Genomic DNA, 21,881 nt, shown 5'->3' with positions numbered 1-21,881 from the left:
TAGGGGGGTGTAAACTAGGGCAGCTGGCTGGGCGCAGGGCGCACGCTGACATCCCAGCACTTTGGGAGGCCGAGTCAGGCAGATCACCTGATGTCAGGAGTTTGAAACCAGCCTGGCCAACATGGTGAAACCCCGTCTCTACTAAAAACACAAAAATTAGCTGGGAGTGGTGGATCACACCTGTAATCCCACACTGTTGGGCGGCTGAGGTGGGTGATTCACTTGAGGCCAGGAGTTCAAGACCAGCCTGGCCAACGTGGTGAAACCCCATCTCTACTAAAAAATACAAAAATTTGCCAGGTGCAGTGGCGGTTGCCCATAATCCCAGCTACTTGGGAGGCTGAGGCATGAGAACCACTGGAACCCGGGAGGCGGATGCTACAGTAAGCAAGCCAAGATTCCACCACTGTACTCCAGCCTGGGCAACAGTGAGACTCTGTCTCAAAGAGAAAAAAGAATAAGAGTGAGTAAGCTAGGACACCCACTATGGCCAAGAGTATGGAGGTTCTTCAGAAAACTGCAAATGAAATTACAGTGTGATCCAGCAGTCCCACTACAGTGTAGATACCCAAAGAAAAGGAAATCAGTGTCGAAGGGGCATCTGCACCTCTGTGTTTCCTGCAGCACTGTTCACCATAGCCAAGATATGGAATCAGCCTCGGTGTCCAACAGCAGATGATGGGTAGAGAAAATGTGGTCTTTATACACAGTGGAGTACTATTCAGCCATAACACAGGATGAAGTCCTGTTATTCTCAGCAACATGGATGGAACTGGAAGATATTACGTGAAATAAGCCAGGGACAGAAAGTTGCACAGCACATGTTCTCTTATGTGGAAGGCAAAAAAGAGTGGATCTCATGGAAGTTGAAAGTAGACAGAGGATCCTAGAGGGTGAGAAGGGTGCGGGAAGAGGGAGATAGGGAGAAATTTGTTAAAGAATACAAAATTATAGCTAGATAGGAATAAGTTCTAGTGTTCTATAACATAGGATGACTATAGTTAACAAGAACATATAGTTTCAGGCTGGGCGCGGTGGCTCATGCCTGTAATCCTAGCACTTTGGGAGGCTGAGGTGGGTGGATCACCTGAGGTCAGGAGTTTGAGACCAGCCTGGCCAACGTGGTGAAACCCCATCTCTACTAAAAATACAAAAATTATCCGGGCATAGTGGTGGGTGCCTGTAACCCCAGCTACCAGGGAGGCCGAGGCAGGAGAATAGCTTGAACCTGGGAAGCAGATGTTACAGTGAGCTGAGATCACACCACTGCACTCCAGCCTGGGCAACAGAGCAAGACTTTTTCTCAAAAAAAAAAAAAAAAAAATATATATATATATATAGTTCCAAATAATTGGAGGAAGGATATTGAACGTTACCAACACAAAGAAATGATAAATGTTTGAGATGGTGGATATGCTAATTACACTGATCACATACATTACATGTATTATAACATCCCTATGTGTACTCCATACGTATGTACAGTACACAATTATGTGTCAATTAAAAAAGAAAAAGCTGAACTTAGATTGGAATGGCTATGAAGTAGCTAGCTTTTTCATATTTTTGATATAGACCCTAGGCATTTATTTTAAGTAAACTACCCTTGGCTTCAGGAAATATTTAGTATTTGAATTTTAGCCTTGCATTTTATAATACAGAGAAGTAAAACTGTAGGCTTGCTTTAGATACCGTCACAGGGGTTTGCTGTGATGACTTTTTGTGTAATGAGGGGGAAATATACCTTAATTAACAGGCATACATGCTCATTGTTCTCCCTCGTACACATTTTTAGTTGTTGTCCAGGCATTGTGATACTTATGTAAACAGTATGCGATATCTTAGGTAGGAATCAGAATTTTAAGGTAAGAATACTTAGAGTTATATATTTTTCAAGCTTTCAAAGTGGACATTTTACATGTCCATTACATAACTGTAATTAAATTTTCAAAAAGATAATACCTGTCTTTGATATGGGTGATGTGCTAGCATTTTTTTTTTTTTTTTTTTTGAGACAAAGTCTCACTTTCTCCCAGGCTGGAGTGTAGTGGTGCGATCATGGCTCACTGCAGCCTCAGCCTCATAGGCTGGAGAGATCCTCCCACCTCAGCCTCCCAAGTAGCTGGGACCACAGGTGTACAACACCATGCCCAGCTAATGTTTAAAATTTTTTGCAGAGACAGGGCCTCCCTCTGTGGCTCACGCTGGTCTAGAATTCCTGGGTTCAAGTGATTGTCCTGCTTCATCCTCCCAAAATGTTGTGATTACAGTCATGTGCCACTGCCTGGCCCCATATAAGTGGGATGATGACTTTAGCCTAGGAGTTCCACATCAGCCTGGGTAACATGGCTCAAGACCCTGTCTCTTCAAAAACTAAAAAAATTAACTGGTCATGGTGGCACCTGCCTGTGGTCCCAGCTACTCCAGGAGGCTGAGGCGGGAGGATAACTTGAGCCCAGGAGTCGAGGCTGCAGTGAGCTCTGATCTTGTCATTGCATTCCAGCCTGGGTGACAGAGTGAGACCTTGTCTCTTAAAGTTACTGGCTACCTGATTATGCATAGGAAAAAACCCTGAACTCTGATCTAAACTTCATATCTCGTTCAAAAATTAACTCAAAATGGATCATGGACTAAAATGTAAAATGCAAAATAGAGATGAAAAGAGAAGCTAGAGACTGGGAGAAACTATTTGCAAACCAGATGTCTGATAAAGGACTCATATCTATAATATATAAAGAACTATCAAAATTCAGCAGTGAAACCAAATCATCTACTTTGAAAATGAATAAAAGACCTGAAGAGACATTTCAGATAACATATAAGCACATGAAAAGATGTTCAACATCATGAGCCATCAGAAAAATGCACACTAAAGCCACATCACTATACACCTATGAGAATGCCTAAAATAAAAAGTAGTAACAAGACCAGTGCTGGTGAGGATGCGGGGAAACGGGATCACTCACACTTGGCTGGTGGGAATGGAAGATGGCACAGCCATTCTGGAAAACAGCTTGACAGTTTCTGAAAAAACTAAATGTGCAATTGCCATGGGATGCAGCAGTCACATTCGTGGGCAGTTATCCCAGAGAAATGAAGACTTACGTTCACACAAAAGCCTATATGTACCTGTTCATAGCAGTATTATTTATAAAGGCTAGAAACTGGAAACAGCCCGCAGACTGCTCAGCAGGTGAATGGTTAAACAAACTGGTGCACCCAGGCCCCAGATACCACTCTTCAGTAGTTAATGACATCGTTGTTCATCAGTCTTTCAAACTAGACACCACCATCATGCTTAATTCCCTTTTTTCCATCCTGGGTCTGAGTGGACTTCATTTTGCATTGCTTTCCAATGCATTTTCCCTCTGTCCTTTCTGGTTGCGCCTCATGCCTCGTTTGAACTGTTGTAAGAGCCACCGAATTGTTTCTCTGCCTCTTCATGGAATCCTTTCTACACTTCATGCCCCGCATTGCCATTGGAACAATCTTTCCAAATATGAACAAACTAACTTAAAAGGAATATCCCAGGTATCCTTCCAAATAAGTATAAGCTTTCTGTTAGAAGTTTGACTTCTTGTCTATAGGGAACCCCAGGACTGTAGAGAGATGGATTTCCTGTCTGCATTTCAAGATCAGGCAGAAATCCCTGGAGGGGCCCATGTGGAACAGTGGCACAAATACTGGTTCTAGAATCAGAAGCCCTCATATCCTGGTTCTAACACTAGCTGGATGTTCTTGGGAAAGTTTTGGTTTCATAACCTCAGAAACTCCATTTCTTAAGAAATGGAGACGAGGAAGCATACTCAAGGGATCACACAAGGCTGCTGGGAGGAGCGGATGAGGGGCTTGGTGAAAATGCTGTGTAATCCGTGAAGCACGTCGTATGTGTGAGAATTGGAGCTGTGTGGATAGCGGTTCTGGAATCATTGTATGAAAACGATGGAAAGCACATTCGTAGTTCTGTGTGATGATACCACTGGGCACCTGTGTTGTACATGCCTGTAACATGGGTGAGCCCCGGGTCAGTACAGCTCACAGTTTGGTTTTCATGCAGTTAGAAAGGCCCGAGAGGACCCTTCCCCCTTCCAGCTGTAGGAAGGAGGTGGCTGTCTCCTGCCTATATTTGGTGGGATTGTCTGTGGCTCCTTAGGGACAGGAATGCAGGGAGTGGGGGAAGAAAGCCGGCCTGACTGCTCGCTACTCAGCCTTCCCCCAGGGAGGAGTGGAGGGGTCATTTCGTGATAACTTGCCAAGTCTTTCTTAACCCATCTGCTCTTAGAAATGACCAGCATGACAAGTAAAAGACCCGTTCGAGACAGATGGGTTGTGTGTCCCCTGCGTTTATGGCTTCGTGACCTTAGAGCTGCCAGAACTCGATAGCTGTCTGGGGAATGCTGGGTCAGCCAAGGGACTGAAAATAGTGAGAGGAAGAAAATTCTCCCCCGCTGTTCTGGTCTGGGAGTGATTACTGAGGAGAGCGGCATGGAGAGCCCAGCCATGGGGTCCCTCTCAAGCACGCCCTCACCGGGTCTCAACCTCCCTAGGCCTCCGTGATTTTCATCTGTCACATACTCACCTCCAGCAGGGATGTCTATGGTGATGAGATGAGGGAGCATCATAGCACATGTGGCACTTAGTAGGCTTGCGGAGAGTGGACGCTGGCGTCAGTGGAACAGGAGACTGGGCTCTGCGTGTGGACGCACTCACGTGCTGGTGGCATGGGTGTATAGAGGAGAGAGGGACGCTCTGCAGTTCTCCTTTTGGTCTGTCACCCCCGATGTTGTGAACAGAATCCGTGAGTGTATTCTGTTGCCCCAGTCAACTTGGTGGGCTGATTGCTCAATTTTCTGCTTCCACTTTTGATTTCTTATGAATGGGAAAAGGAATACTTCAGTTACTTTTCTGGTTGATGGCATACATTCCTTGATATCACCTTAATGGTTTTTAATTTCTATGTATTTTGGATGCTGGAGCTTGCCTGACGTCTGTGTTTTTATGCCTCACCCTCTCATGTAACTGTTAGCCACACTAGGACCAGAGGGAAGTGACCAGAGCGATTGGTTGCGGGGCTAGGACTGGAATTCCCCAGCCTTTGGGCACCCAGCAGGCTCTGTTTTCTGTATTGCACTGCTCTTCCCTATTTCGACCCCTGTTAGGACAGTGGATGTGAAATGTAGCTGGGCGCTTTTGGGGGTGTGCTAGGAGTGTGGCAGATGCCTCAGACTGGCATTTTCCCCTGATTCTGAATTCTCATGGCTCAGAGTCAGTTTCTAGGCTACTGACCGGGAATATACAGGGAGTTGTTTTGTGTGGCAAACTATGCCAGGGCATTTTTTTCACTGGGCAATTTATTTGGTTTGGACTGGAATAAATCTCTGATATTGGTTTCTTTGCCAATATTATTAGGGAGTGGAGCCTGACTTGTTTACTTAGCCCGATTCATAGTGCTTAGAATCTCAGTGAGTGTGTGTTGAACTGAGCGGAAGTGTGAGAGCATCTTGGACAGTGGTTTGCAAACCTAGCTGCATCTGGGAGGCTGTGAAAAAAGCATGCGTGCTTCCTCCAGACCAGTTGAAATAGAATCTGCAGGAACGGAGCCTGGGCAGCTGTAGTGCTGTTAAAAACCCCCAGGTGGTTCTGATATACCGTAAAGGTTGAGATCCGCTGATCCACAGTGAATTGGAGTCCTGGATCATAGACATGCCTGATGCTTTCACCAGCTTAGAATGGTTCTTGTGCTTTAGAACTGTGAAAAAAAGTGTTATGCAAACAAATGTGGAAATAGCCTAAATGCCACCTCCTGTTACTACCTGTCATGAAGTGTATTCACCAGTTATTCACTCTATTCTGATCTCTACCCATTCCACCTTTTCTTCATGGAACAATAATTTGACAGTTGGTTGTGCAGAACCAGAGTAAGTCTAGTTTGATTGACGGGAAACGATTTGGGGTATGAAGTACTCTTTAGGCATTTATTGAACTCTTGTTTGTACCACCGCTGTGCTGGACAGTTTATAAATATTACTTCTTTTAACAAGGCCTATGGAGTCAGGCTGCCTGGGTTTTGCTAACTAGCTGTGTCATTTGGGGCAAGTTTTTAAGCTTATATAAACCTGACTTTCATCTATGAAATGGGATGACAAGGGGTCATTATCATCTCACAGGATCGTGCAAGTGTGTGTGTAAAGTGCTTAGTTTGGTGCCTAACACATAGTAACTACTCAGTAAAGTTATTATTATACCATCATCATCATATCTAAATGTAAATATTAAGAGCTAATAAATTTGTAAAAGGTAGTATACCCTTACCCCTTGATCCAAAGACTACTTTAGTTTTAAGTGGTTGGGTTAATTTATCACTTAAATATTGGTCTCTTGAATACCTTGAATTTCAATTGAACATAGCCAGAGGATTTCATAATTGGACCATTGCCTCTGGAAGTTGGAGCTTTGTTTGTTTGGTTGGTTTCACTTCGTACACTAAGCATGTGGCTGTGCACACCTTTGTGGTGCCTTCTGGTACTGGGGAATCAAAGCTTCATTAGCTTCTTTGGAGGAGATGATCTTACTCTATACGAGTCACTCAGATTTCGTTAACTATGTACCATCCAGGCAAGACCAGGTGCTTCCCACAGCAGCCTGTCCTTTTCTTAGCTCTCTCATCAATCCAGCCTGTTCCTTCTATTCCTCTTTATACTAGAACTTCTCTTTGAACAAAGAATGTTGTTTTGTCACTGCTAGATCCCCAGCAATTAGTAATGCCTAGCACATACTAGGTGCCTCCTGAATGTTAATAGGTGATAATCTAGCAGAACACAAGATAAATCTGCAGGTTGAGATTTAAGCTGTGTGGTATGAACACTGCATTGGCAAAATTATTAAATCAATTTTGTTAATACAAGTTTAACATGTCTTAGTAACTGACTTAGTTCAGGAATCATTTACTGAGTGTCTTCTAGGCCAGACATTGGGGACAGAAAGGTAATAATATATGATCCCTGCCTCATGCACAGGAAGTCTAGTGCGATGGACAGACATGTGCCAATGGCTGCCATGGAATATGGTGAGCATTAAGATAAAGGGGCACCCTGTGTGCCCTTGGAGCACAGAGCAGAGCTTGTGTTCTGGGAACATGGGCTCCCATGTGAAAACACAATTTTAATTAATTATTATTATTATTATTATTTTGGAGACAGAGTCTTGTTCTGTCATCCAGGCTGGAGTACAGTGGTGTGATCTCGACTCACTGCAACGTGCTCCCCCCAGGTTCAAGCGATTCTCATGCCTCAGCCTCCCAAGTAGCTGGGATTACAGGTGTGCGCCACCACGCCTGGCTAATTTTTGCATTTTTAGTACAGATGGAGTTTCTCCATGCTGGCCGGGCTAGTCTTGGACTCCTGACATCAGATGATCCTCCCGCCTCAGTCTTCTAAAGTTCTGGGATTATAGGCATGTATGTATTCATCCTTTAAAATATCTGCGGGTAGCACTTAACTTTAAATGAGTACTAATTAAACTATTGAATGGCTTTAGTATGGATTGAATGGCTTTGCTGAGGTCTCATTTTTAATTTCCTTCATTAGAGGAAAAAAAAAAAAAAAAAGGAAGGTTGAATATCCCTCATCCAAACTGCTTGGAACCAGAAGTGTCTCAGATTTTTTTTTACATTTTTGGATTTTTGAATATTTGTATTGTACTTGCTGGTTGAGCATCCTGAATTCAAAAATCCAGAGTCTCAGCTGCTCCAATGAACATTTCATTGAGCGTCACGTCGGCACTGAAAAAGTTGTGGATTTCGGAGTTTCTGGTTAGGGAGACTCATCCTGTGTGGGTGCTGGATTGTCGCAGGAGTTCTGGACAAGAGGTTAGGTGACTAGACTTTGGTTTTCACTTTGTTACTAAACAGGCTGTTTTCTTCCATAATCTCAGCTTTAGATCCCCCGGTTTTCAAAGAAGGGGATGGGCCATCTGATGTTTAAGGCCTCTGTTAGTTGTGACCTGGAAACACCTGGCTTCAGTTCCTCTTCCTTAGGAGTGGAGAAAGAACATGGGAATTTTCAAATTGTTAGTCAACATTTACGGGGTCTTTGCAGCCTGGTTTTGGATAAAGGTCATCTTTAGTGAGCCCAGGGAGAAGCACTGGTTTAGCTGTCAGCTGAGAGGGGTAAGTGGTCCTATTAATTTTCCTCTGTGTTAGTGAAAGCATTGTTAAGGGTCACAGTGTTAGTGGAGCTGGCTGGAAAGAGGAGGGGAACTCACTGTTACAGGTTATATGGAATGTCTTTACAGTCACTAAATGCTTTTTATGATATGTTTTTTAGGATTTCAGTGTTGTATGATTTCTCTGTGTTAAGCACAGGAAAGTTAACATCAGCAAAAAGGAATTTTTTTTTTTTTTTTTTTTTTTTGAGATGGAGTTTCATTCTTGTCGCCCAGCTTGGAGTGAAGTGGCATGATCTCATCTCACTGCAACCTCGGCCTCCTGAGTTCCAGCGATTCTCCTGCCTCAGCGTCCCAAGTAGCTGGGATTACAGGTGCCCGCCAGCATGCCAGCTAATTTTTGTATTTTTTTTATTTATGTTTTTTTTTTTGAGACGGAGTCTTGCTCTATCGCCCAGGCTGGAGTGCAGTGGCTGGATCTCAGCTCACTGCAAGCTCCGCCTCCCGGGTTTACGCCATTCTCCTGCCTCAGCCTCCCGAGTAGCTGGGACTACAGGCACCCGCCACCTCACCCGGCTATTTTTTTTTACAATTTTTAGTAGAGATGGGGTCTCACCGTGTTAGCCAGGATGGTCTCGATCTCCTGACCTTGTGATCCACCCGTCTTGGCCTCCCAAAGTGCTGGGATTACAGGCTTGAGCCACCATGCCCGGCCTAATTTTTGTATTTTTAGTAGAGGGGGGGTTCGCCATATTGGCCAGGCTGTTCTTGAACTTCTGACGTCAGGTGATCCTCCCGCCTTGGCTTCCCAAATTGCTGGGATTACAGGTATGAGCTGCCACGCCTGGCCTTGAATGTTCTTTCTATAGGAATCTACAAAAGCCAGCTTTTGAGCCTAGTGGCAGAAAACCTCTTCTTCATTGTTAAGCTGTGCTGTCAGCTTGGAGGGCTTCAAGCCCAGCTGAAAAAGCTGTAGTATTTTCTGTCAGTTGGCTCTCTTGGAGAACTTAGTGAGCACTGGGCTGGAGTGATACTGTCAGAGTTCATGAGCTGTTTGAGGCTCTCAAAGCCTAGATACTGGGGTTGCCCAAGTACATCGGCTGGACTCACTATTTCTCTGGGGAGTCGGGGGGTGGAAAATGCTGTGGTCTTAACTCTGCTCTTAATTTGACAGTGCTGTTGTTAATGGTAAGAATGATGTCATGCGTTTGTATTTTGCTTCGTAATTCACAGAGAATTTAACAATCCATTATCTGATTTTATTCCCTCAGCAGTTCTGTGAAAAAGGCAGAGCAGTTTTCATATCTTCTGTTTTCCCATGATTCTCTGTGGCTCACAGAAGCTAAGAGCCTTCACCAAGGTCATAGGGTGAATGAGTCGCAGAGCTGGGAGTAGAGGCTCAGGCTTCTAGTGACCCTGTTTCTTCCTGGATAGCTCGCTCTGGTGGCGCTATGCTCAGGTAACTGCGCATGCTCGGTTTGGTGTTTTGTAAATTCCTGCCCCATTTTGGGGGAGGTTCTTGGGAGGCTTCTATTCATTTTGGAGCATTTAAGTATCTTGTCCTCTCTCCCTCTTCCCAGATGCATGGGCATTTCTGCAGGCCCCCAGGCTGGCCCTTGTGCGTGGGGGCGTCTCCTGCCTCCACGTTGCTTGCATGCCCCCTTCTGAAGGTGCTCGTCCCCGCATGGACCCCCTCGTGCCTGCCTCCACACTGCAGGCTGTTCGGTAAATGTTACTGACCCAGCATCGTTGTTTTCTAGAAATGGGACGGGGTATGGATGCCAAGTTCGTTTGTGTGTGAAGGCTGCGATGGTATCATCTTGCCTTCCCCGTGTGTGCTCCTTGAGGGTGTCGCTGTGCTGCGGTCATCTGTGTTCCCTAGGGTGCCTCCCTTGGAGTCCAGGCCGTAGCAGACATGCAGTCAGTGCTCATGGCCTAAATGAGAGGAAGGCCAACAGAGCCATTAAATCTGGAAAATGACAAGTGAGGGAAAGGAATTTTTATTAAAGGCATGTGAAAAAGAAATCTTTTTAGAAAAGTTGACCTATTTCTCAACTGGAGTTGAATTTCAGCTCAGAAAAGCAGCTGTGTGCCCAGAGGGCTTTGGGATTTCAGTTTGTGGTGGATGAATTTAATTTGTTTTTGTATGAATGTATTATCCTTTTGTGGTTTTATTAGACCTTTCTCCCAAATGGAATCGATTTTTCTATAAAAGTCACACTTCCTTTTTGAGAAGTGTAACACTAATTGTATGGGATGGTCTCCCAAAAGATTACCTGCCTGGAACCAAACTCACTGCCTCACATTCACAGCCCCTGGTTTCTGCCTGTGCAGCTGCAGGGCAGAGAGGCACACTCGAGCTGAAATCAGGACGCATGTCTGCATCTTCTCTTTCTTGACTGCTGTTTGGTCTCTGAGCTGGCCTGCCTGCAACATCTAGGAGCTTGGTGGGTGTAGACACATTACGGTATGGAGGAGGGATATGGTGTTGCAACAGCCAGGAGACTCGCTGAAGTCTCTGTTCTCCTCCTGCTCACTGCTCTGACTTTGTACAAGTCACATTTGTAGGGCTGTGCACAGTGGCTTACACCTGTAATCCCAGCACTTTGGGAGGCCGACCTGGGAAGATCTCTTGAGCCCAGAGTTTGGAACCAGTCTGGGCAACATGGTGAAACCCCATCCCTACAAAAAATAAAAATTAAAAAATTAGCCTGACGTGGTGGCTCATGCCTGTAATCCCAGCTACTGGAGAGGCTGAGGTGCGAGAATCACTTGAGCCCAGGAAGTCGAGGCTGCAGTGAACCATCATCACTCCACTGCCCTCCAGCCTGGTCAGAGCAAGACCCTGTCTCAAAAAAAAAAAACCAAAAACAAACAAACAGAAACCCATTTGTAATAGTGGCAGTAGTTAACTTTTGAAAGTTTGGAGAAAAGTTCCTAAATAACCTGTGACCATGGACAACTTACTTAGCCTTTCTCTGCCTTAGTTTCCTCATCTATGAAAAATGAGAGAATATGGTACTGATCTTACAGGATTTCAATGAGAACTAAACGAGATCAAATTCAGAGCCTGGCACCTCGTGAGTGCTCACTCAATATTATTATTTCAACATTTCAGAGGAAAAAGAATGCTAATGGGTCATTAGGGCTAAACATAGTCTATCACTGGTGTTACTCATGGTCTTGGAAGGAACTTGCATTCCATATAGATAGTGTGATGGAGAAAGTATTTTGGGCATTGGCAGCATTTATTCAAAGAATAAAGGACGTGTCTGTCCTGTGTGGAGAGCCGTTTCCGCTTGTTTCTTTAAATGCTATGGGAAAAGCAGTCGGCCCTCTGCTCTCTGCCGGACAGCTTCAGTCTCCACGTATTGATTTGGCCAATTGTCGCTCGCTGCCATCATGGCAGGAGCAGTTGAAGGGACAGCTTGTCTTGATTTGCATTTTTGGGTGTTTGTGCTATTTATAGACAATTAAGACATGGAAGCCTGTTTATGGCAAGCTGGCAAATTCAGCAAAACACGGAAAAACCTGTTAGCATAGTTTGCACGTGTGCGGGCACAGAGCAGCCAAATAAACACACAGGTTTTCCTGTATTTTAAAAACCCTCTGGGGGAAAAAAAAAAGACATTAAACCATTGCCCAGATGGCTTCTAGAGCTAGAGCTTTTTCCTTGAAGTACATGAGTATGGCTGTCAGACATCTGAAACCTGAAGCCATCCGAAAACATCATTTTGATGCTACCCCTACCCGCCCTTTTTTCCATTTGTAAGGGACAAGGATCCAGGAAGGAAAGTGTCAGCTTACAAAGGCTTTTGTTACAATTAATCATTCATGTTCTTTCTTTTGGTATCTTATTCTCTGTTTACATTTTATTTTTATTTATTTTATTTTTTTTGAGACAGAGTCTCGCTCTGTCACCCTGGCTGGAGTGCAGTGGCCTGATCTCGGCTCGCTCCAACCTCTGCCTCCCAGGTTCAAGTGATTCTTGTGCCTCAGCTTTCTGAGTAACTGGGATTACAGGTGTGTGCCACCACATCCAGCTAATTTTTATGTTTTTAGTAGAGACAGAGTTTCGCCGTATTGGTCAGGCTGATCTTGAACTCCTGAACTCAGGTAATCCACCTGCCTCAGTCTCCCAAAGAGCTGAGATTACAGGTGTGAGCCACCGTGCCCGGCCGCTGTTTCCATTTTGTAACGCTAGCGTCACCCCAGTGTAGGGTGGCTAGGGGTATTGTTCTTTCCTGTTTCCTGGTGTATTTTCCTCTACAGCATTGATCACTCTTGAACATGCTTTTTGGTTGTCTCTACCTACAAAAATATATGTTCCCTGTTATATCACCAGCACCTGGCACGTAGATAGTCAGTCAATATTTGTTGAATGAATGAATGAATGAGTGAATGGGCTGAAAGAACCTTCTTCTTCTTTCTTCTGTCACTTCACAGCAAATGCTTTTGGAAAATGCTATGTGAACAGGGATCCTAAGCAGGAGAGGTTACACACATTGCTGTGGGATAGCCCATCATCCTCAGATACTTGTCTGGAAGGAGGTGGAGTACTTGAGTAGAAATGATACAAGACAACTTCTTCAGGAAATCAGCCAAGTGTCACAGCTTTTCACATAGGCGTGTGATGTTTGCGTATGTGTGTATGAAGAGCTGTCGTGTTCTAGAATCACGGGCCTTTAGATTCCTTGTACAGATAGAAAAGTAAAGGTCGAGGCCCAGGAGTGCTGCAGGCCACCAAGGTGGACTCCCTGTCTGCCCTCCTCAGTGCCCGGTCACTTCTCACTGCACTCCCCTCTTTACTGCTAAAGCCACTTTACCTGACTCTGAATGTGTAACCACGAGGGAGAAAATGTTCTCCAGGCTCACAATTTGTGGAGAAAAAGCCCAGCAGGTGAATATCATGTTCACAAAGTTTGTACCTAGAAAAAGTGGCCATTTCTATTATGTCTTTAAATTTCCCTGTTTCTCATACATTTTATGAAGAAGACAGTAGAAGGAGATTTGGGAACAGCAACTTTAGAACAAGGGGGAAAAAATCAAACCTAGAGCCTTCCAGTTTCTGTTTTCTTCTCAGTTTAGGGCTGAGTCACTTTAGCTTCCTGTCTAAGGGACTACTCAAATCTGATTAGAAGCCATTGTGGGCTGGTAATTATCCATAATTTTAGGAAGACAGATGCAGCACCAACTCTGTTCTCTAACAGCAGGCTCATTAATTTTAAATTTGCATGGCAGGAGAAGCAGATGGGGAGGTGGGATAAGCGTTCAGATGCTTGGTCATTGATAGCTTTCTACTTCCATGTATCACATGGGGATTTCAGACCCAGGAAGCCCGCTGAGAACTGACGATTATCTGTCCCCTAACCAGCTGGGTTCTTTTTCATCCTGAGCTCAGAAAGATTGCTCCTACTGCAGCCAGGGAAGACAGATGGTTGACTGGTTAGAAATCATGGCAGGTTATTTTCTCCACGTGCAGTTCACAGTTGGAAAGCAGAGCTATCAAAACTTGTCTTCTCTATTGTATTTCAAATCTGGGTGTTTAAAAAATTGTGTAAGCAAATTAAGCATTTCTTTAATGGTAGTTGTGTGTTCTTGATGCGAATGAGAGGTGCATTCCCTTGTAAAATCCCTGGGACTTAATAGGGGGATGTGAGCCTTAGAACAGAAGTTGGTTTTCTAGATGATCATGTAGACATGATGCTGAGCACCAGACAAAGATGTTGATTGAAACGATTTTAAAAAATTTTGTCTGAGTTCAGATTTTACACGAATATTTAGAAAATCAGCAAAAGAACTTGGAGGAATGTTCTCAGGCATCCAGTTCAGCCCCCTACCCACATTGTCATAAAATCCGAGTGTGTGTACAGGGAGGCGCATTCCTTTCTGTTCTCATCACAGATCCTCCCCTGGTTCTGCACCTGCCTGTCATGTGCGTCCATGTGAAGAGACCACCAAACAGGCTTTGTGTGAGCAATAAAGCATTTTAATCACCTGGGTGCAGGTGGGCTGAGTCCGAAAAAGAGAGTCAGGAAGGGAGATAAGGGTGGGGCCATTTTATAGGATTTGGGTAGGTAAAGGAAAATTACAGTCAAACGGGGGTTGTTCTCTGGTGGGCAGGAGTGGGGGTCACAAGGTGCTCAGTGTGGGAGCTTTTTGAGCCAGGATGAGCCAGGAAAAGAAATTTCACAAGATAATATAATCGCTTAAGGCAAGGACTGGCCATTTTCACTTCTTTTGTGGTAGAATGTCATCAGTTAAGGTGGGACAGAGCATTTGCACTTCTTTTGTGATTCTTCAGTTACTTCAGGCCATCTGGACAAATACGTGCAAGTCACAGTGGATGCGATGGCTTGGCTTGGGCTCAGAAGCCTGACATTGCCCTCTTCCCTACCTTCCCTACCTTTCCCCTCCTGTGCGCTTCTCTCACAAAGTGAATGGCCTCAGCCACAGCTTCTCTGCAGCTGCATCAGACTGTGGCGACAGGAGTGGTGGCTGCTGCAGGGCCTGCTGTCCCCACGGAGCCCAGTCTTGCTTGCCTCTGCAACCTGGTCACCATTTTGCCCCGAAAGTATGTAATTCTACAGAACGAGAGCCCACATGCTGGGGATGGAGGCGTCTTTATCACGGTGCTCTGCATATTTTAATCTTGGGTGGAAAGTGTGGAAAAGTATGTGATACCTGTGGTTGGATGTCAGAAGGACGTTGTGAACTTGATGTGGACTGAGGATGTTAAGGTGCAACAGGCACCCCGGCTTCATTAAATGAGACTTCCCCATCTCCCTGCCAGGCACGCGCAGGGGTATGGCCACGTCTTATGTGTTATTCTTATCTAGAGTGCGCCTTGTCGTCATGCTTAAAATTACATGACGATATTCTGCCTCATAGAGTAGGTCCCAAACTGCATTCAACACAGAAATGTACTCTTGCTATTCTACATAGAAAATGCTTTCATCTACCAAGTGGGAGAGCAGTCCTAAAATCTGGGCTGGAATCGCAGAAGGAAGGCATTGGGAAGCAACAGATTCCCTAGTCCAAAGCTGCTTTTTGATGAACCTAGAAACAGGACCAAGAGAAGTGAATTTGCCTAAGGCCCTGACAGTGTCTCACGGTAGCATCTGAACCTAGCAGTTTCTTGACCTATTTCTTTAAATGATTAGTCATGCTTCCTCTGATTCCTATAAACATATTCCTCATTCATTCTTTTGTTTCAGTGAGTTATTGCTGTGCTACCACGGAATAGTATTTGAGTCAAAATGTGGCAGTGTTGATCCCTTTCCAAGGATTTTAGTTGCACAGTTTGTCAAAGTTGTGCTAACAGTTTCTTGTTGGTTGCAAGGTGTCCTTTCAGAAGCCAATTGTGTGGTGTATTTACATTGATTGTTGGAGGTAGTTTGGTTAGAACCTATTTCGAGTGGCTGGTGTGGGCCTGGGGGACAGTGACAGCTGCCTGCTTCATGGGCAGAGATGAAGTAATTGCTTCCTGGGAAGTACCATCTTCCTGGCCACACTCTCCAGCCCATTTCGTTTGTGTTGGTTTCCTTGGCATCTGCACGTTTCTGGCTTCATGTGAGTCTCATTTATTTTAGCGTATGACTTCAGGCTGTGGGGAAGAATGGCCATTTTAGCACAGAGATGCACACAAAGGAACAACTGGCTAAATGTGAGTGAAGACATTCTTTGGGGGGGGGGGGTTCATTTCTTTTATTCTGTAACAGGCGGTCTGGGAAGCATTCTGGACATGTGGCCTGCGCTGTCACAGTTCCTCCTTGTAGGATCACAGATGTTTGGAGATTGTAGTGATAACTGTTATCATTGAGAATGTCATTCTCACAGGCTCTAATAAGTCAGGATTTATTCAGTGTTAATTTGTTAAAGACAACTGTATTTCTAGCCAAATCCATGTGAGACGTTTCTCCTGGCAGTGTTGCTGGGGGTATTCCCGTGGCTTAGTCTTAGGGAAGCACACGCCTTTGAATACTGCAGAAGCTGTGAGTACCCAAAGCGCACCGGAGTACTTTTACCATAGGGGGTGTTAGTCACTGATACACGTCTCAGTCAGACCTGATGGATTCTTGACCCCTTCCTTTTTTAATTTTTTAATTTTTAATTTTTATTTTTGTTTTTTAAGAGCACAACCCCTCAGGTGGCCACCATGAATCTCTGGTGTTTTCAGTTGGCTGCAGCCTATTTGCCGTCTCTGGTTCAAACATATTCGAAGCCTGATGATGCTTCCCTCTGTTGTTCTTCTGCTGTGTGACCCCCGCGCCCACAGGGTTCAAGACTGTCAGAGCTGGGAGCCACCTTCACAACTACCAGGGTTTCCGGAACCTCCTTCATCTAGCCCTGGGGATGGAAGAGATGTCATCAGAGGTGAAGGCTTATTAGGTTTCCATGCCATTGATAACGAATGAGGAGGGTTTCTTTTATATAAGGGGAGCTTCTCAGAACGTGCTTTAGTAGGGTAAAGAAGCTTTTGAGGTTTGCTTTCTCTGGAAAGATAATTTGTGATCCTGCCGTTGCTTTCAACAAAAATATAATTTGCATACCAGTGCATGTTGTATTACTGAGCACTGGCTGACAAATGGTTCTTAACTCGTCATTCACTCAGCCACTGTTTCTTGAATGGCATATGTGTGCCAGCTGTAGTAGGAACTCGCTAGGCTCTAGGACTAACCCTTATGAAACGGGGGTCCTGGGGGAAGCAAATGCATATAACTATAAACATTTGAGGTGATATCAGAGGGGGTGCCTATAGGTGCAAAACTTCGTTCATTCATTGCCCCATCTAGGAGGTTTTGTGTCTTAGCAGCGTGTTCCATAGCAACACATCCCTCTATCAAAATATTCATCATATTGTTTTGAAATTCTCTGCTTACGTATGCGTTTTTCCGACTAAGTTTATAACTGGTTAAGGAGAGGCTGTGGGGTATGTATTATATATATCTACACACACACATATTTATATTTCTGTACATTACCAATGTAAATATACTATATATATATATAAACACATATGTATTTCTCCCTCTCTATACACACACACCACACACATAAATACACACACACACATATATAAGAAATACACACACACACACACACACACACACACACACACACTTCTACTGCCAAGCACAGAAAGTCAAAACTAGGCAAGGGTTCTTTTAGTGTTCATGAAAAAATAGATGTGTTAGTTGAGAGCATCCTTCAGTTGCCAGGGGAAAGACAGGATGGGTTCACAAAGGGAGATAGTGTTTTGTTTTTGTTTTTGTTTTTGTTTTTGTTTTTGTTTAACTCTTGAATTCAAAATAATCCAGACTTATGGAAAAGTTGCAAAAATAGTACAGAGAATTCCCATATACTCTTCCCTCAGATTCCCCTAACATTTCACCCCATTTGTACTTTCTCTTTCTCTCTCTGTGGATATAATTTTTTTTTTTTAATCTGAAATGTTTGAGAGTGGAAGGTAGAATGCAGGGCAGGGTGAAAGGTGGAAGGAGAGAGGTGGGTTGGGAGGCTTTTTTTTTTTTTTAACCTTCTGAGATGGAGTTTCGCTCTTGTCACCCAGGCTGGAGTGCAATGGCACGATCTCGGCTCACTGTAACCTCTGCCTTCTGAGTTCAAGTGATTCTCCTGTTTCAGCCTCCTGAATAGCTGGGATTACAGGCACCCACTACCATGCTTGGCTAATTTTTTGTATTTTTAGTAAAGGGGTTTCACCATGTTGGCCAGGCTGGTCTTGAACTCCTGACCTCTGATGATCCACCCGCCTTGGCCTACCAAAGTACTGGGATTACAAGCATGAGCCACTGTGCCTGGCGATTGGGAGGCTTTTGCAGTAACCCAGAGCGATATGATGAGGTCTGGACCTGGTTGGAAATGATGATAAAGGTGAGAAGTGGTTAGGTCTGGCATATAGTTTGAAAGGAGAGTTTAAATGGGTTAGATGACAAGAGAGAGACGTGGCTCTGAAGGCATAGTAGCCCTTGCCCTGCTGGGCCGGTCGAGACAGGCAGCCTAGGGCTACTACCGCACCCTGCGGGCAGCTCAGGACCTGGGCCAGCGGAGGAACCAGGCAGTGGTGCTGGCCAACTTCGGGACCCTGTGCCTGCACGCGGGTGCCAGCAGCATGGCCCAGCACTACCTCCTGGAGGCCGTGCGGCTGTTATCGAGGCTGCCCTGCAGGGAGTGTGGCCGGGACTTCACCACGTGCTCCTGCAGCTGGGCCACCTCTGCACCCACCAGAGTCCAGCCCAGCAGGGCAAGGGCTACTATGAGTGGGCCCTTCTGGTCACTGTGGGGATGGGCCATGTGGAGAGTGAGTGCCCCGGTTCCTCCTGTGCGCCTTCCGGGGCCACTCGGGTCAGGGCACACCTGGGGTTTGTGATTCAGAAACAAGTGGTGGTTTTTCCACCATCGAAAGTGCTGAGTCATGGCCAGCAGCAGATGTTGGCAAGCGCCCTGGAGAGAGGCGGTTCCCACACAGGGCCAGGCCCTCTGCCCTACTGGGGCAGCCAGCCCTTCCCAGTTTGCCCAGGGACGATGCTGCCTTGAGCACGGAAAGTCCTGCGTGCTGGGAATCCCTAGCCATAACCCTGGGATCAAGGCAGGCTCTGCTGAGCTGGGACTTGGGGCCCCTCCATGAGCCAGGCCCTGAACTCCGGTTCTTGTGCCCGTGTTATCTGCTTGGTATGTTGGCAGCCTGCGCACCTGTGATTGCCTAAAGCCGCAGAGCAGTTCATGCAAACGCAGCTTGTTGTGCAGTGTGTGCCAGGCCCCACCCACAAATGGGGCTTGTGGGGTCCTCGGGTGGCAGGGACTGAGCATGGGAATGTGAGCTTTAGGCCAGAGAAGCCACAAAAGGGTGAGTGGCGTGATGGCGGGGCAGCACTTAGCCCCGGGTTAGGGAAGCCTCTTTAGTCTGGGACCAGAGGGTTGAGAGGATTTAGTCAAGTAATAGGTGGTGGGGGAGGGGCTGGTGGTGTAGCCTGTGTGAAGGACCAGGGATGAGCGAGTGTGGGTGAGTGGTGGTGAGTGAGTGGGGGTGAGGGAGCGGAGGTGTGATGGGGGTGAGTGAGTGGGAGTGTGAGCGGGTATGAGTGGGGTGTGAGTAGGGGTGAGTGAGGGGGGATGAAGGGGGTGTGAGCGGGGGTGAGTGAATGGGGGTGATTGAGTGGGGGTGAGTGAGTGGGGGTGAGTGGTGGTGAGTGAGCGGAGGTGTGATGGGGGTGAGTGGGGATGAGTGAGTGGGGGTGAGTGAGCAGAGGTGTGATGGGGGTGAGTGAGCAGGTGTGTGAGCAGGGATGAGTGGGGTGTGGTGGTGAGTGAGTGGGGGTGAGTGAGCAGGAGTGTGAGCGGAGATGAGTGAGTGGGGGTGAGTAAGCGGAGGTGTGATTGGGTTGAGTGAGCGGAAGTGTGAGCGGGGATAAGTGGGGTGTGAGCGGGGGTGAGTGAGCAGGGCTTATGCAGGGAGGTGCAGAGTTAGGAGTGGGTGGATTGGGTGCTGGATGGTGAGAAGCTCTTCTGGAGAGCTAAGCAGGGCCTGGGGCCTCAGGCTGTGGCTTGGCCTTTTGCCCAAGAGCACTGGGGAGCCATGGAGTGCTATCGAACAGTCACTGCAGACTGAGCAGTGAACGGACAGTCGGTGGGCAGGGCTGTCCGAAATCTAGGCCACAGAGGATAGATGAGGAAGTTGAGTCCAGGGAAATGGCTGAGACAAGGGATCCTGTTGTGGGTCCCCTCTGCCTTGCAGCGCTTTGTCATGGCATAGTGAGACCACTCAGAGGTGCCTCCTGTGGCCTGGACCAGAGCCCTAGGGGCTGTGGCCAAATCTGCCCATTTCCCAGCACAGGCCTGGCACCCACTCCTGGCCCTAGGAGGGATGAGATTTTGGGAAAGACCGTGTGAAGGGGCCCCGGTCCCACACATCTGCCCAAGGAGGGGTGGGGGGTTCAGACCCAGGCTTCTTCCCCAGGGGCATTCTCTGACTGGAAGGAGACCCTCCAGGAATCCAGCGCCCCAACCCCCACTGCAGCCTCCCGTGGCTCCTGGCACAATAGCCTGTGGCACCTCCTCCTACGAGGCCCTCCCCAGGGTGCTGGGGGATTCAGACTTGGAAATGCAGGCCAGGGAACGGGGATCATGCTTCCCTGTCTCCCCACCCTGCGCTGAACGGTCGAGGAGACTGAGGGTGGGGCTGATACCCCACATGCTTACTTGGGGTCATTTTTGAGTCACTTTCGGTAGTTTGTGTCATTTTAAGAGTTTGGCTGTTGTGTCTAGATGGTCTGATTTGTTGGTGTACAATTGTTCGTAGTGTTTTCATGGAATCCTTTTATTTCTGTCAGGTCAGCAATAATGTTTCCTCTTTCATTTCTGATTTTAGAAACTTGGGTTTTTATTTTTTTATTTATTTCTTTTTATTAGAGATGGGGTCTCTTCATGTTCCCCCAGGCTGGTCTTGAATGCTGGCCTCAGCGATCCTTCCACCTCGGCCTCACAAAGCGCTGGGATGACAGGCGTGAGCCATGGGGCTCAGTCTCTGATTTTAGTCATTTGTGTCCATCTTTCTTTTCTTGGTCAGTCTGGTGAAAGATTTGTCAATTTTGTTATTATTTTCAAAAAACCCACTTTTGGTTCTGTTGATTATCTCTTTTGTTTTTCCATTCTCTATATTTTTACTTCCCATTTCCACTCTCATGTTTATTATTTTCTTCCTTTTATTTGCTTTGGGTTTATTTCATTCTTTTTCTAGTTTCTCAAGGTGGAAGGTTAGGATTTTGATTTGAGATTTTTCTTCTTTCTTTGAATATAGACATTTACAGTTATAAATTTCCCTTTCAGCACTGCCTTAGCTGCATCTTGGAATTTTTGATACATTGTGCTTTTTTTTTTTTTTAAAGACAGAGTTTTGCTCTATTGCCCAGGGTGGAGTGCAGTGGTGCAATCTTGGCTCACTGTAACTTCTACCCAGGTTCAAGCCATTCTCATGCCTCAGCCTCCCGAGTAGCTGGGATTACAGACGTGCACCACCCCACCCGGCTAATTTTTATATTTTATTTTTTTATAGAGACGGGATTTCACCATGTTTCCCAGGCTGTTCTCAAAGTCCTGGACTCAAGCGATCCTCCCGCCTCGGCCTCCCACAGTGCTGGGATGACAGGCGTGAGCCACCGCGCTGGCCCGGGCTGTGCATTTGTTTGCATTCTTCTCAAATTAGTTTTCAGTTTCCCTGATGGTCTCTTTGACTCACTGGTTGTTTAGGAGTGTGCAATTTCCACATATTTTTGAATTTCCCACATTTCCTTCACTGTTGATTTCCAGTTTTGTGCCAGTACAGCTGAAGAACACCTCTGCTTTGGTCTCAGTCCTTCTCCATTCACTGCGGCTCATTTTGTGGCCTGGCACATGGTCTGTCATGGGAAATGTCCCTTGGGTGCTCGAGAGGACTGTGTATTCAGCTGTTGTTGGGTGGCGTGTGTAACAGATGTCCATTCGGCGTACCTGGTTTCCTGTGTTAATCTCCGGAATGTTTCTGGCACTAGAAAATCAGAAACTTTCCACCGTTCCCAGCATCCTGGCTTTGGGAGAGGCCAGTGAGCCTGTGGCTTGGGGGCCTGGTTGCATGAGAGAAGCGTGTGTGGGAATGCCAGGGGCCGGCTTTGAACCCCATTCCCCCAACATGATGCTGTGTGTTTCGGACATGACACTTGGCT

At 46.2% G+C, this 21,881-nt stretch overlaps 1 protein-coding gene across 4 annotated transcripts in view; it reads left to right on the top strand.

The window, feature by feature from the left end:
* Window positions 1-21,881, top strand: part of LOC139361116 (SH3 domain and tetratricopeptide repeat-containing protein 1-like) — a 42,546-nt gene that overhangs the window by 11,041 nt on the left and 9,624 nt on the right. Inside the window, exon 1 of one of the 4 annotated variants that reach the window (XM_071089611.1) lies at window positions 8,786-9,622. The exons of the other annotated variants lie outside the window; for them this stretch is intronic. The gene's annotated coding sequence lies outside the window, so the exon portion shown is untranslated. Of the gene's footprint in view, window positions 1-8,785; window positions 9,623-21,881 lie in introns of those variants that run through there. 4 annotated transcript variants of the gene reach the window in all.

Source organism: Macaca nemestrina, assembly GCF_043159975.1.
Source record: "Macaca nemestrina isolate mMacNem1 chromosome 8 unlocalized genomic scaffold, mMacNem.hap1 SUPER_8_unloc_5, whole genome shotgun sequence".
Lineage (NCBI taxonomy): Eukaryota > Metazoa > Chordata > Mammalia > Primates > Cercopithecidae > Macaca > Macaca nemestrina.
Note: the sequence above shows the minus strand (reverse complement) of the source record. Positions and strands in the feature narration are given on the sequence as shown.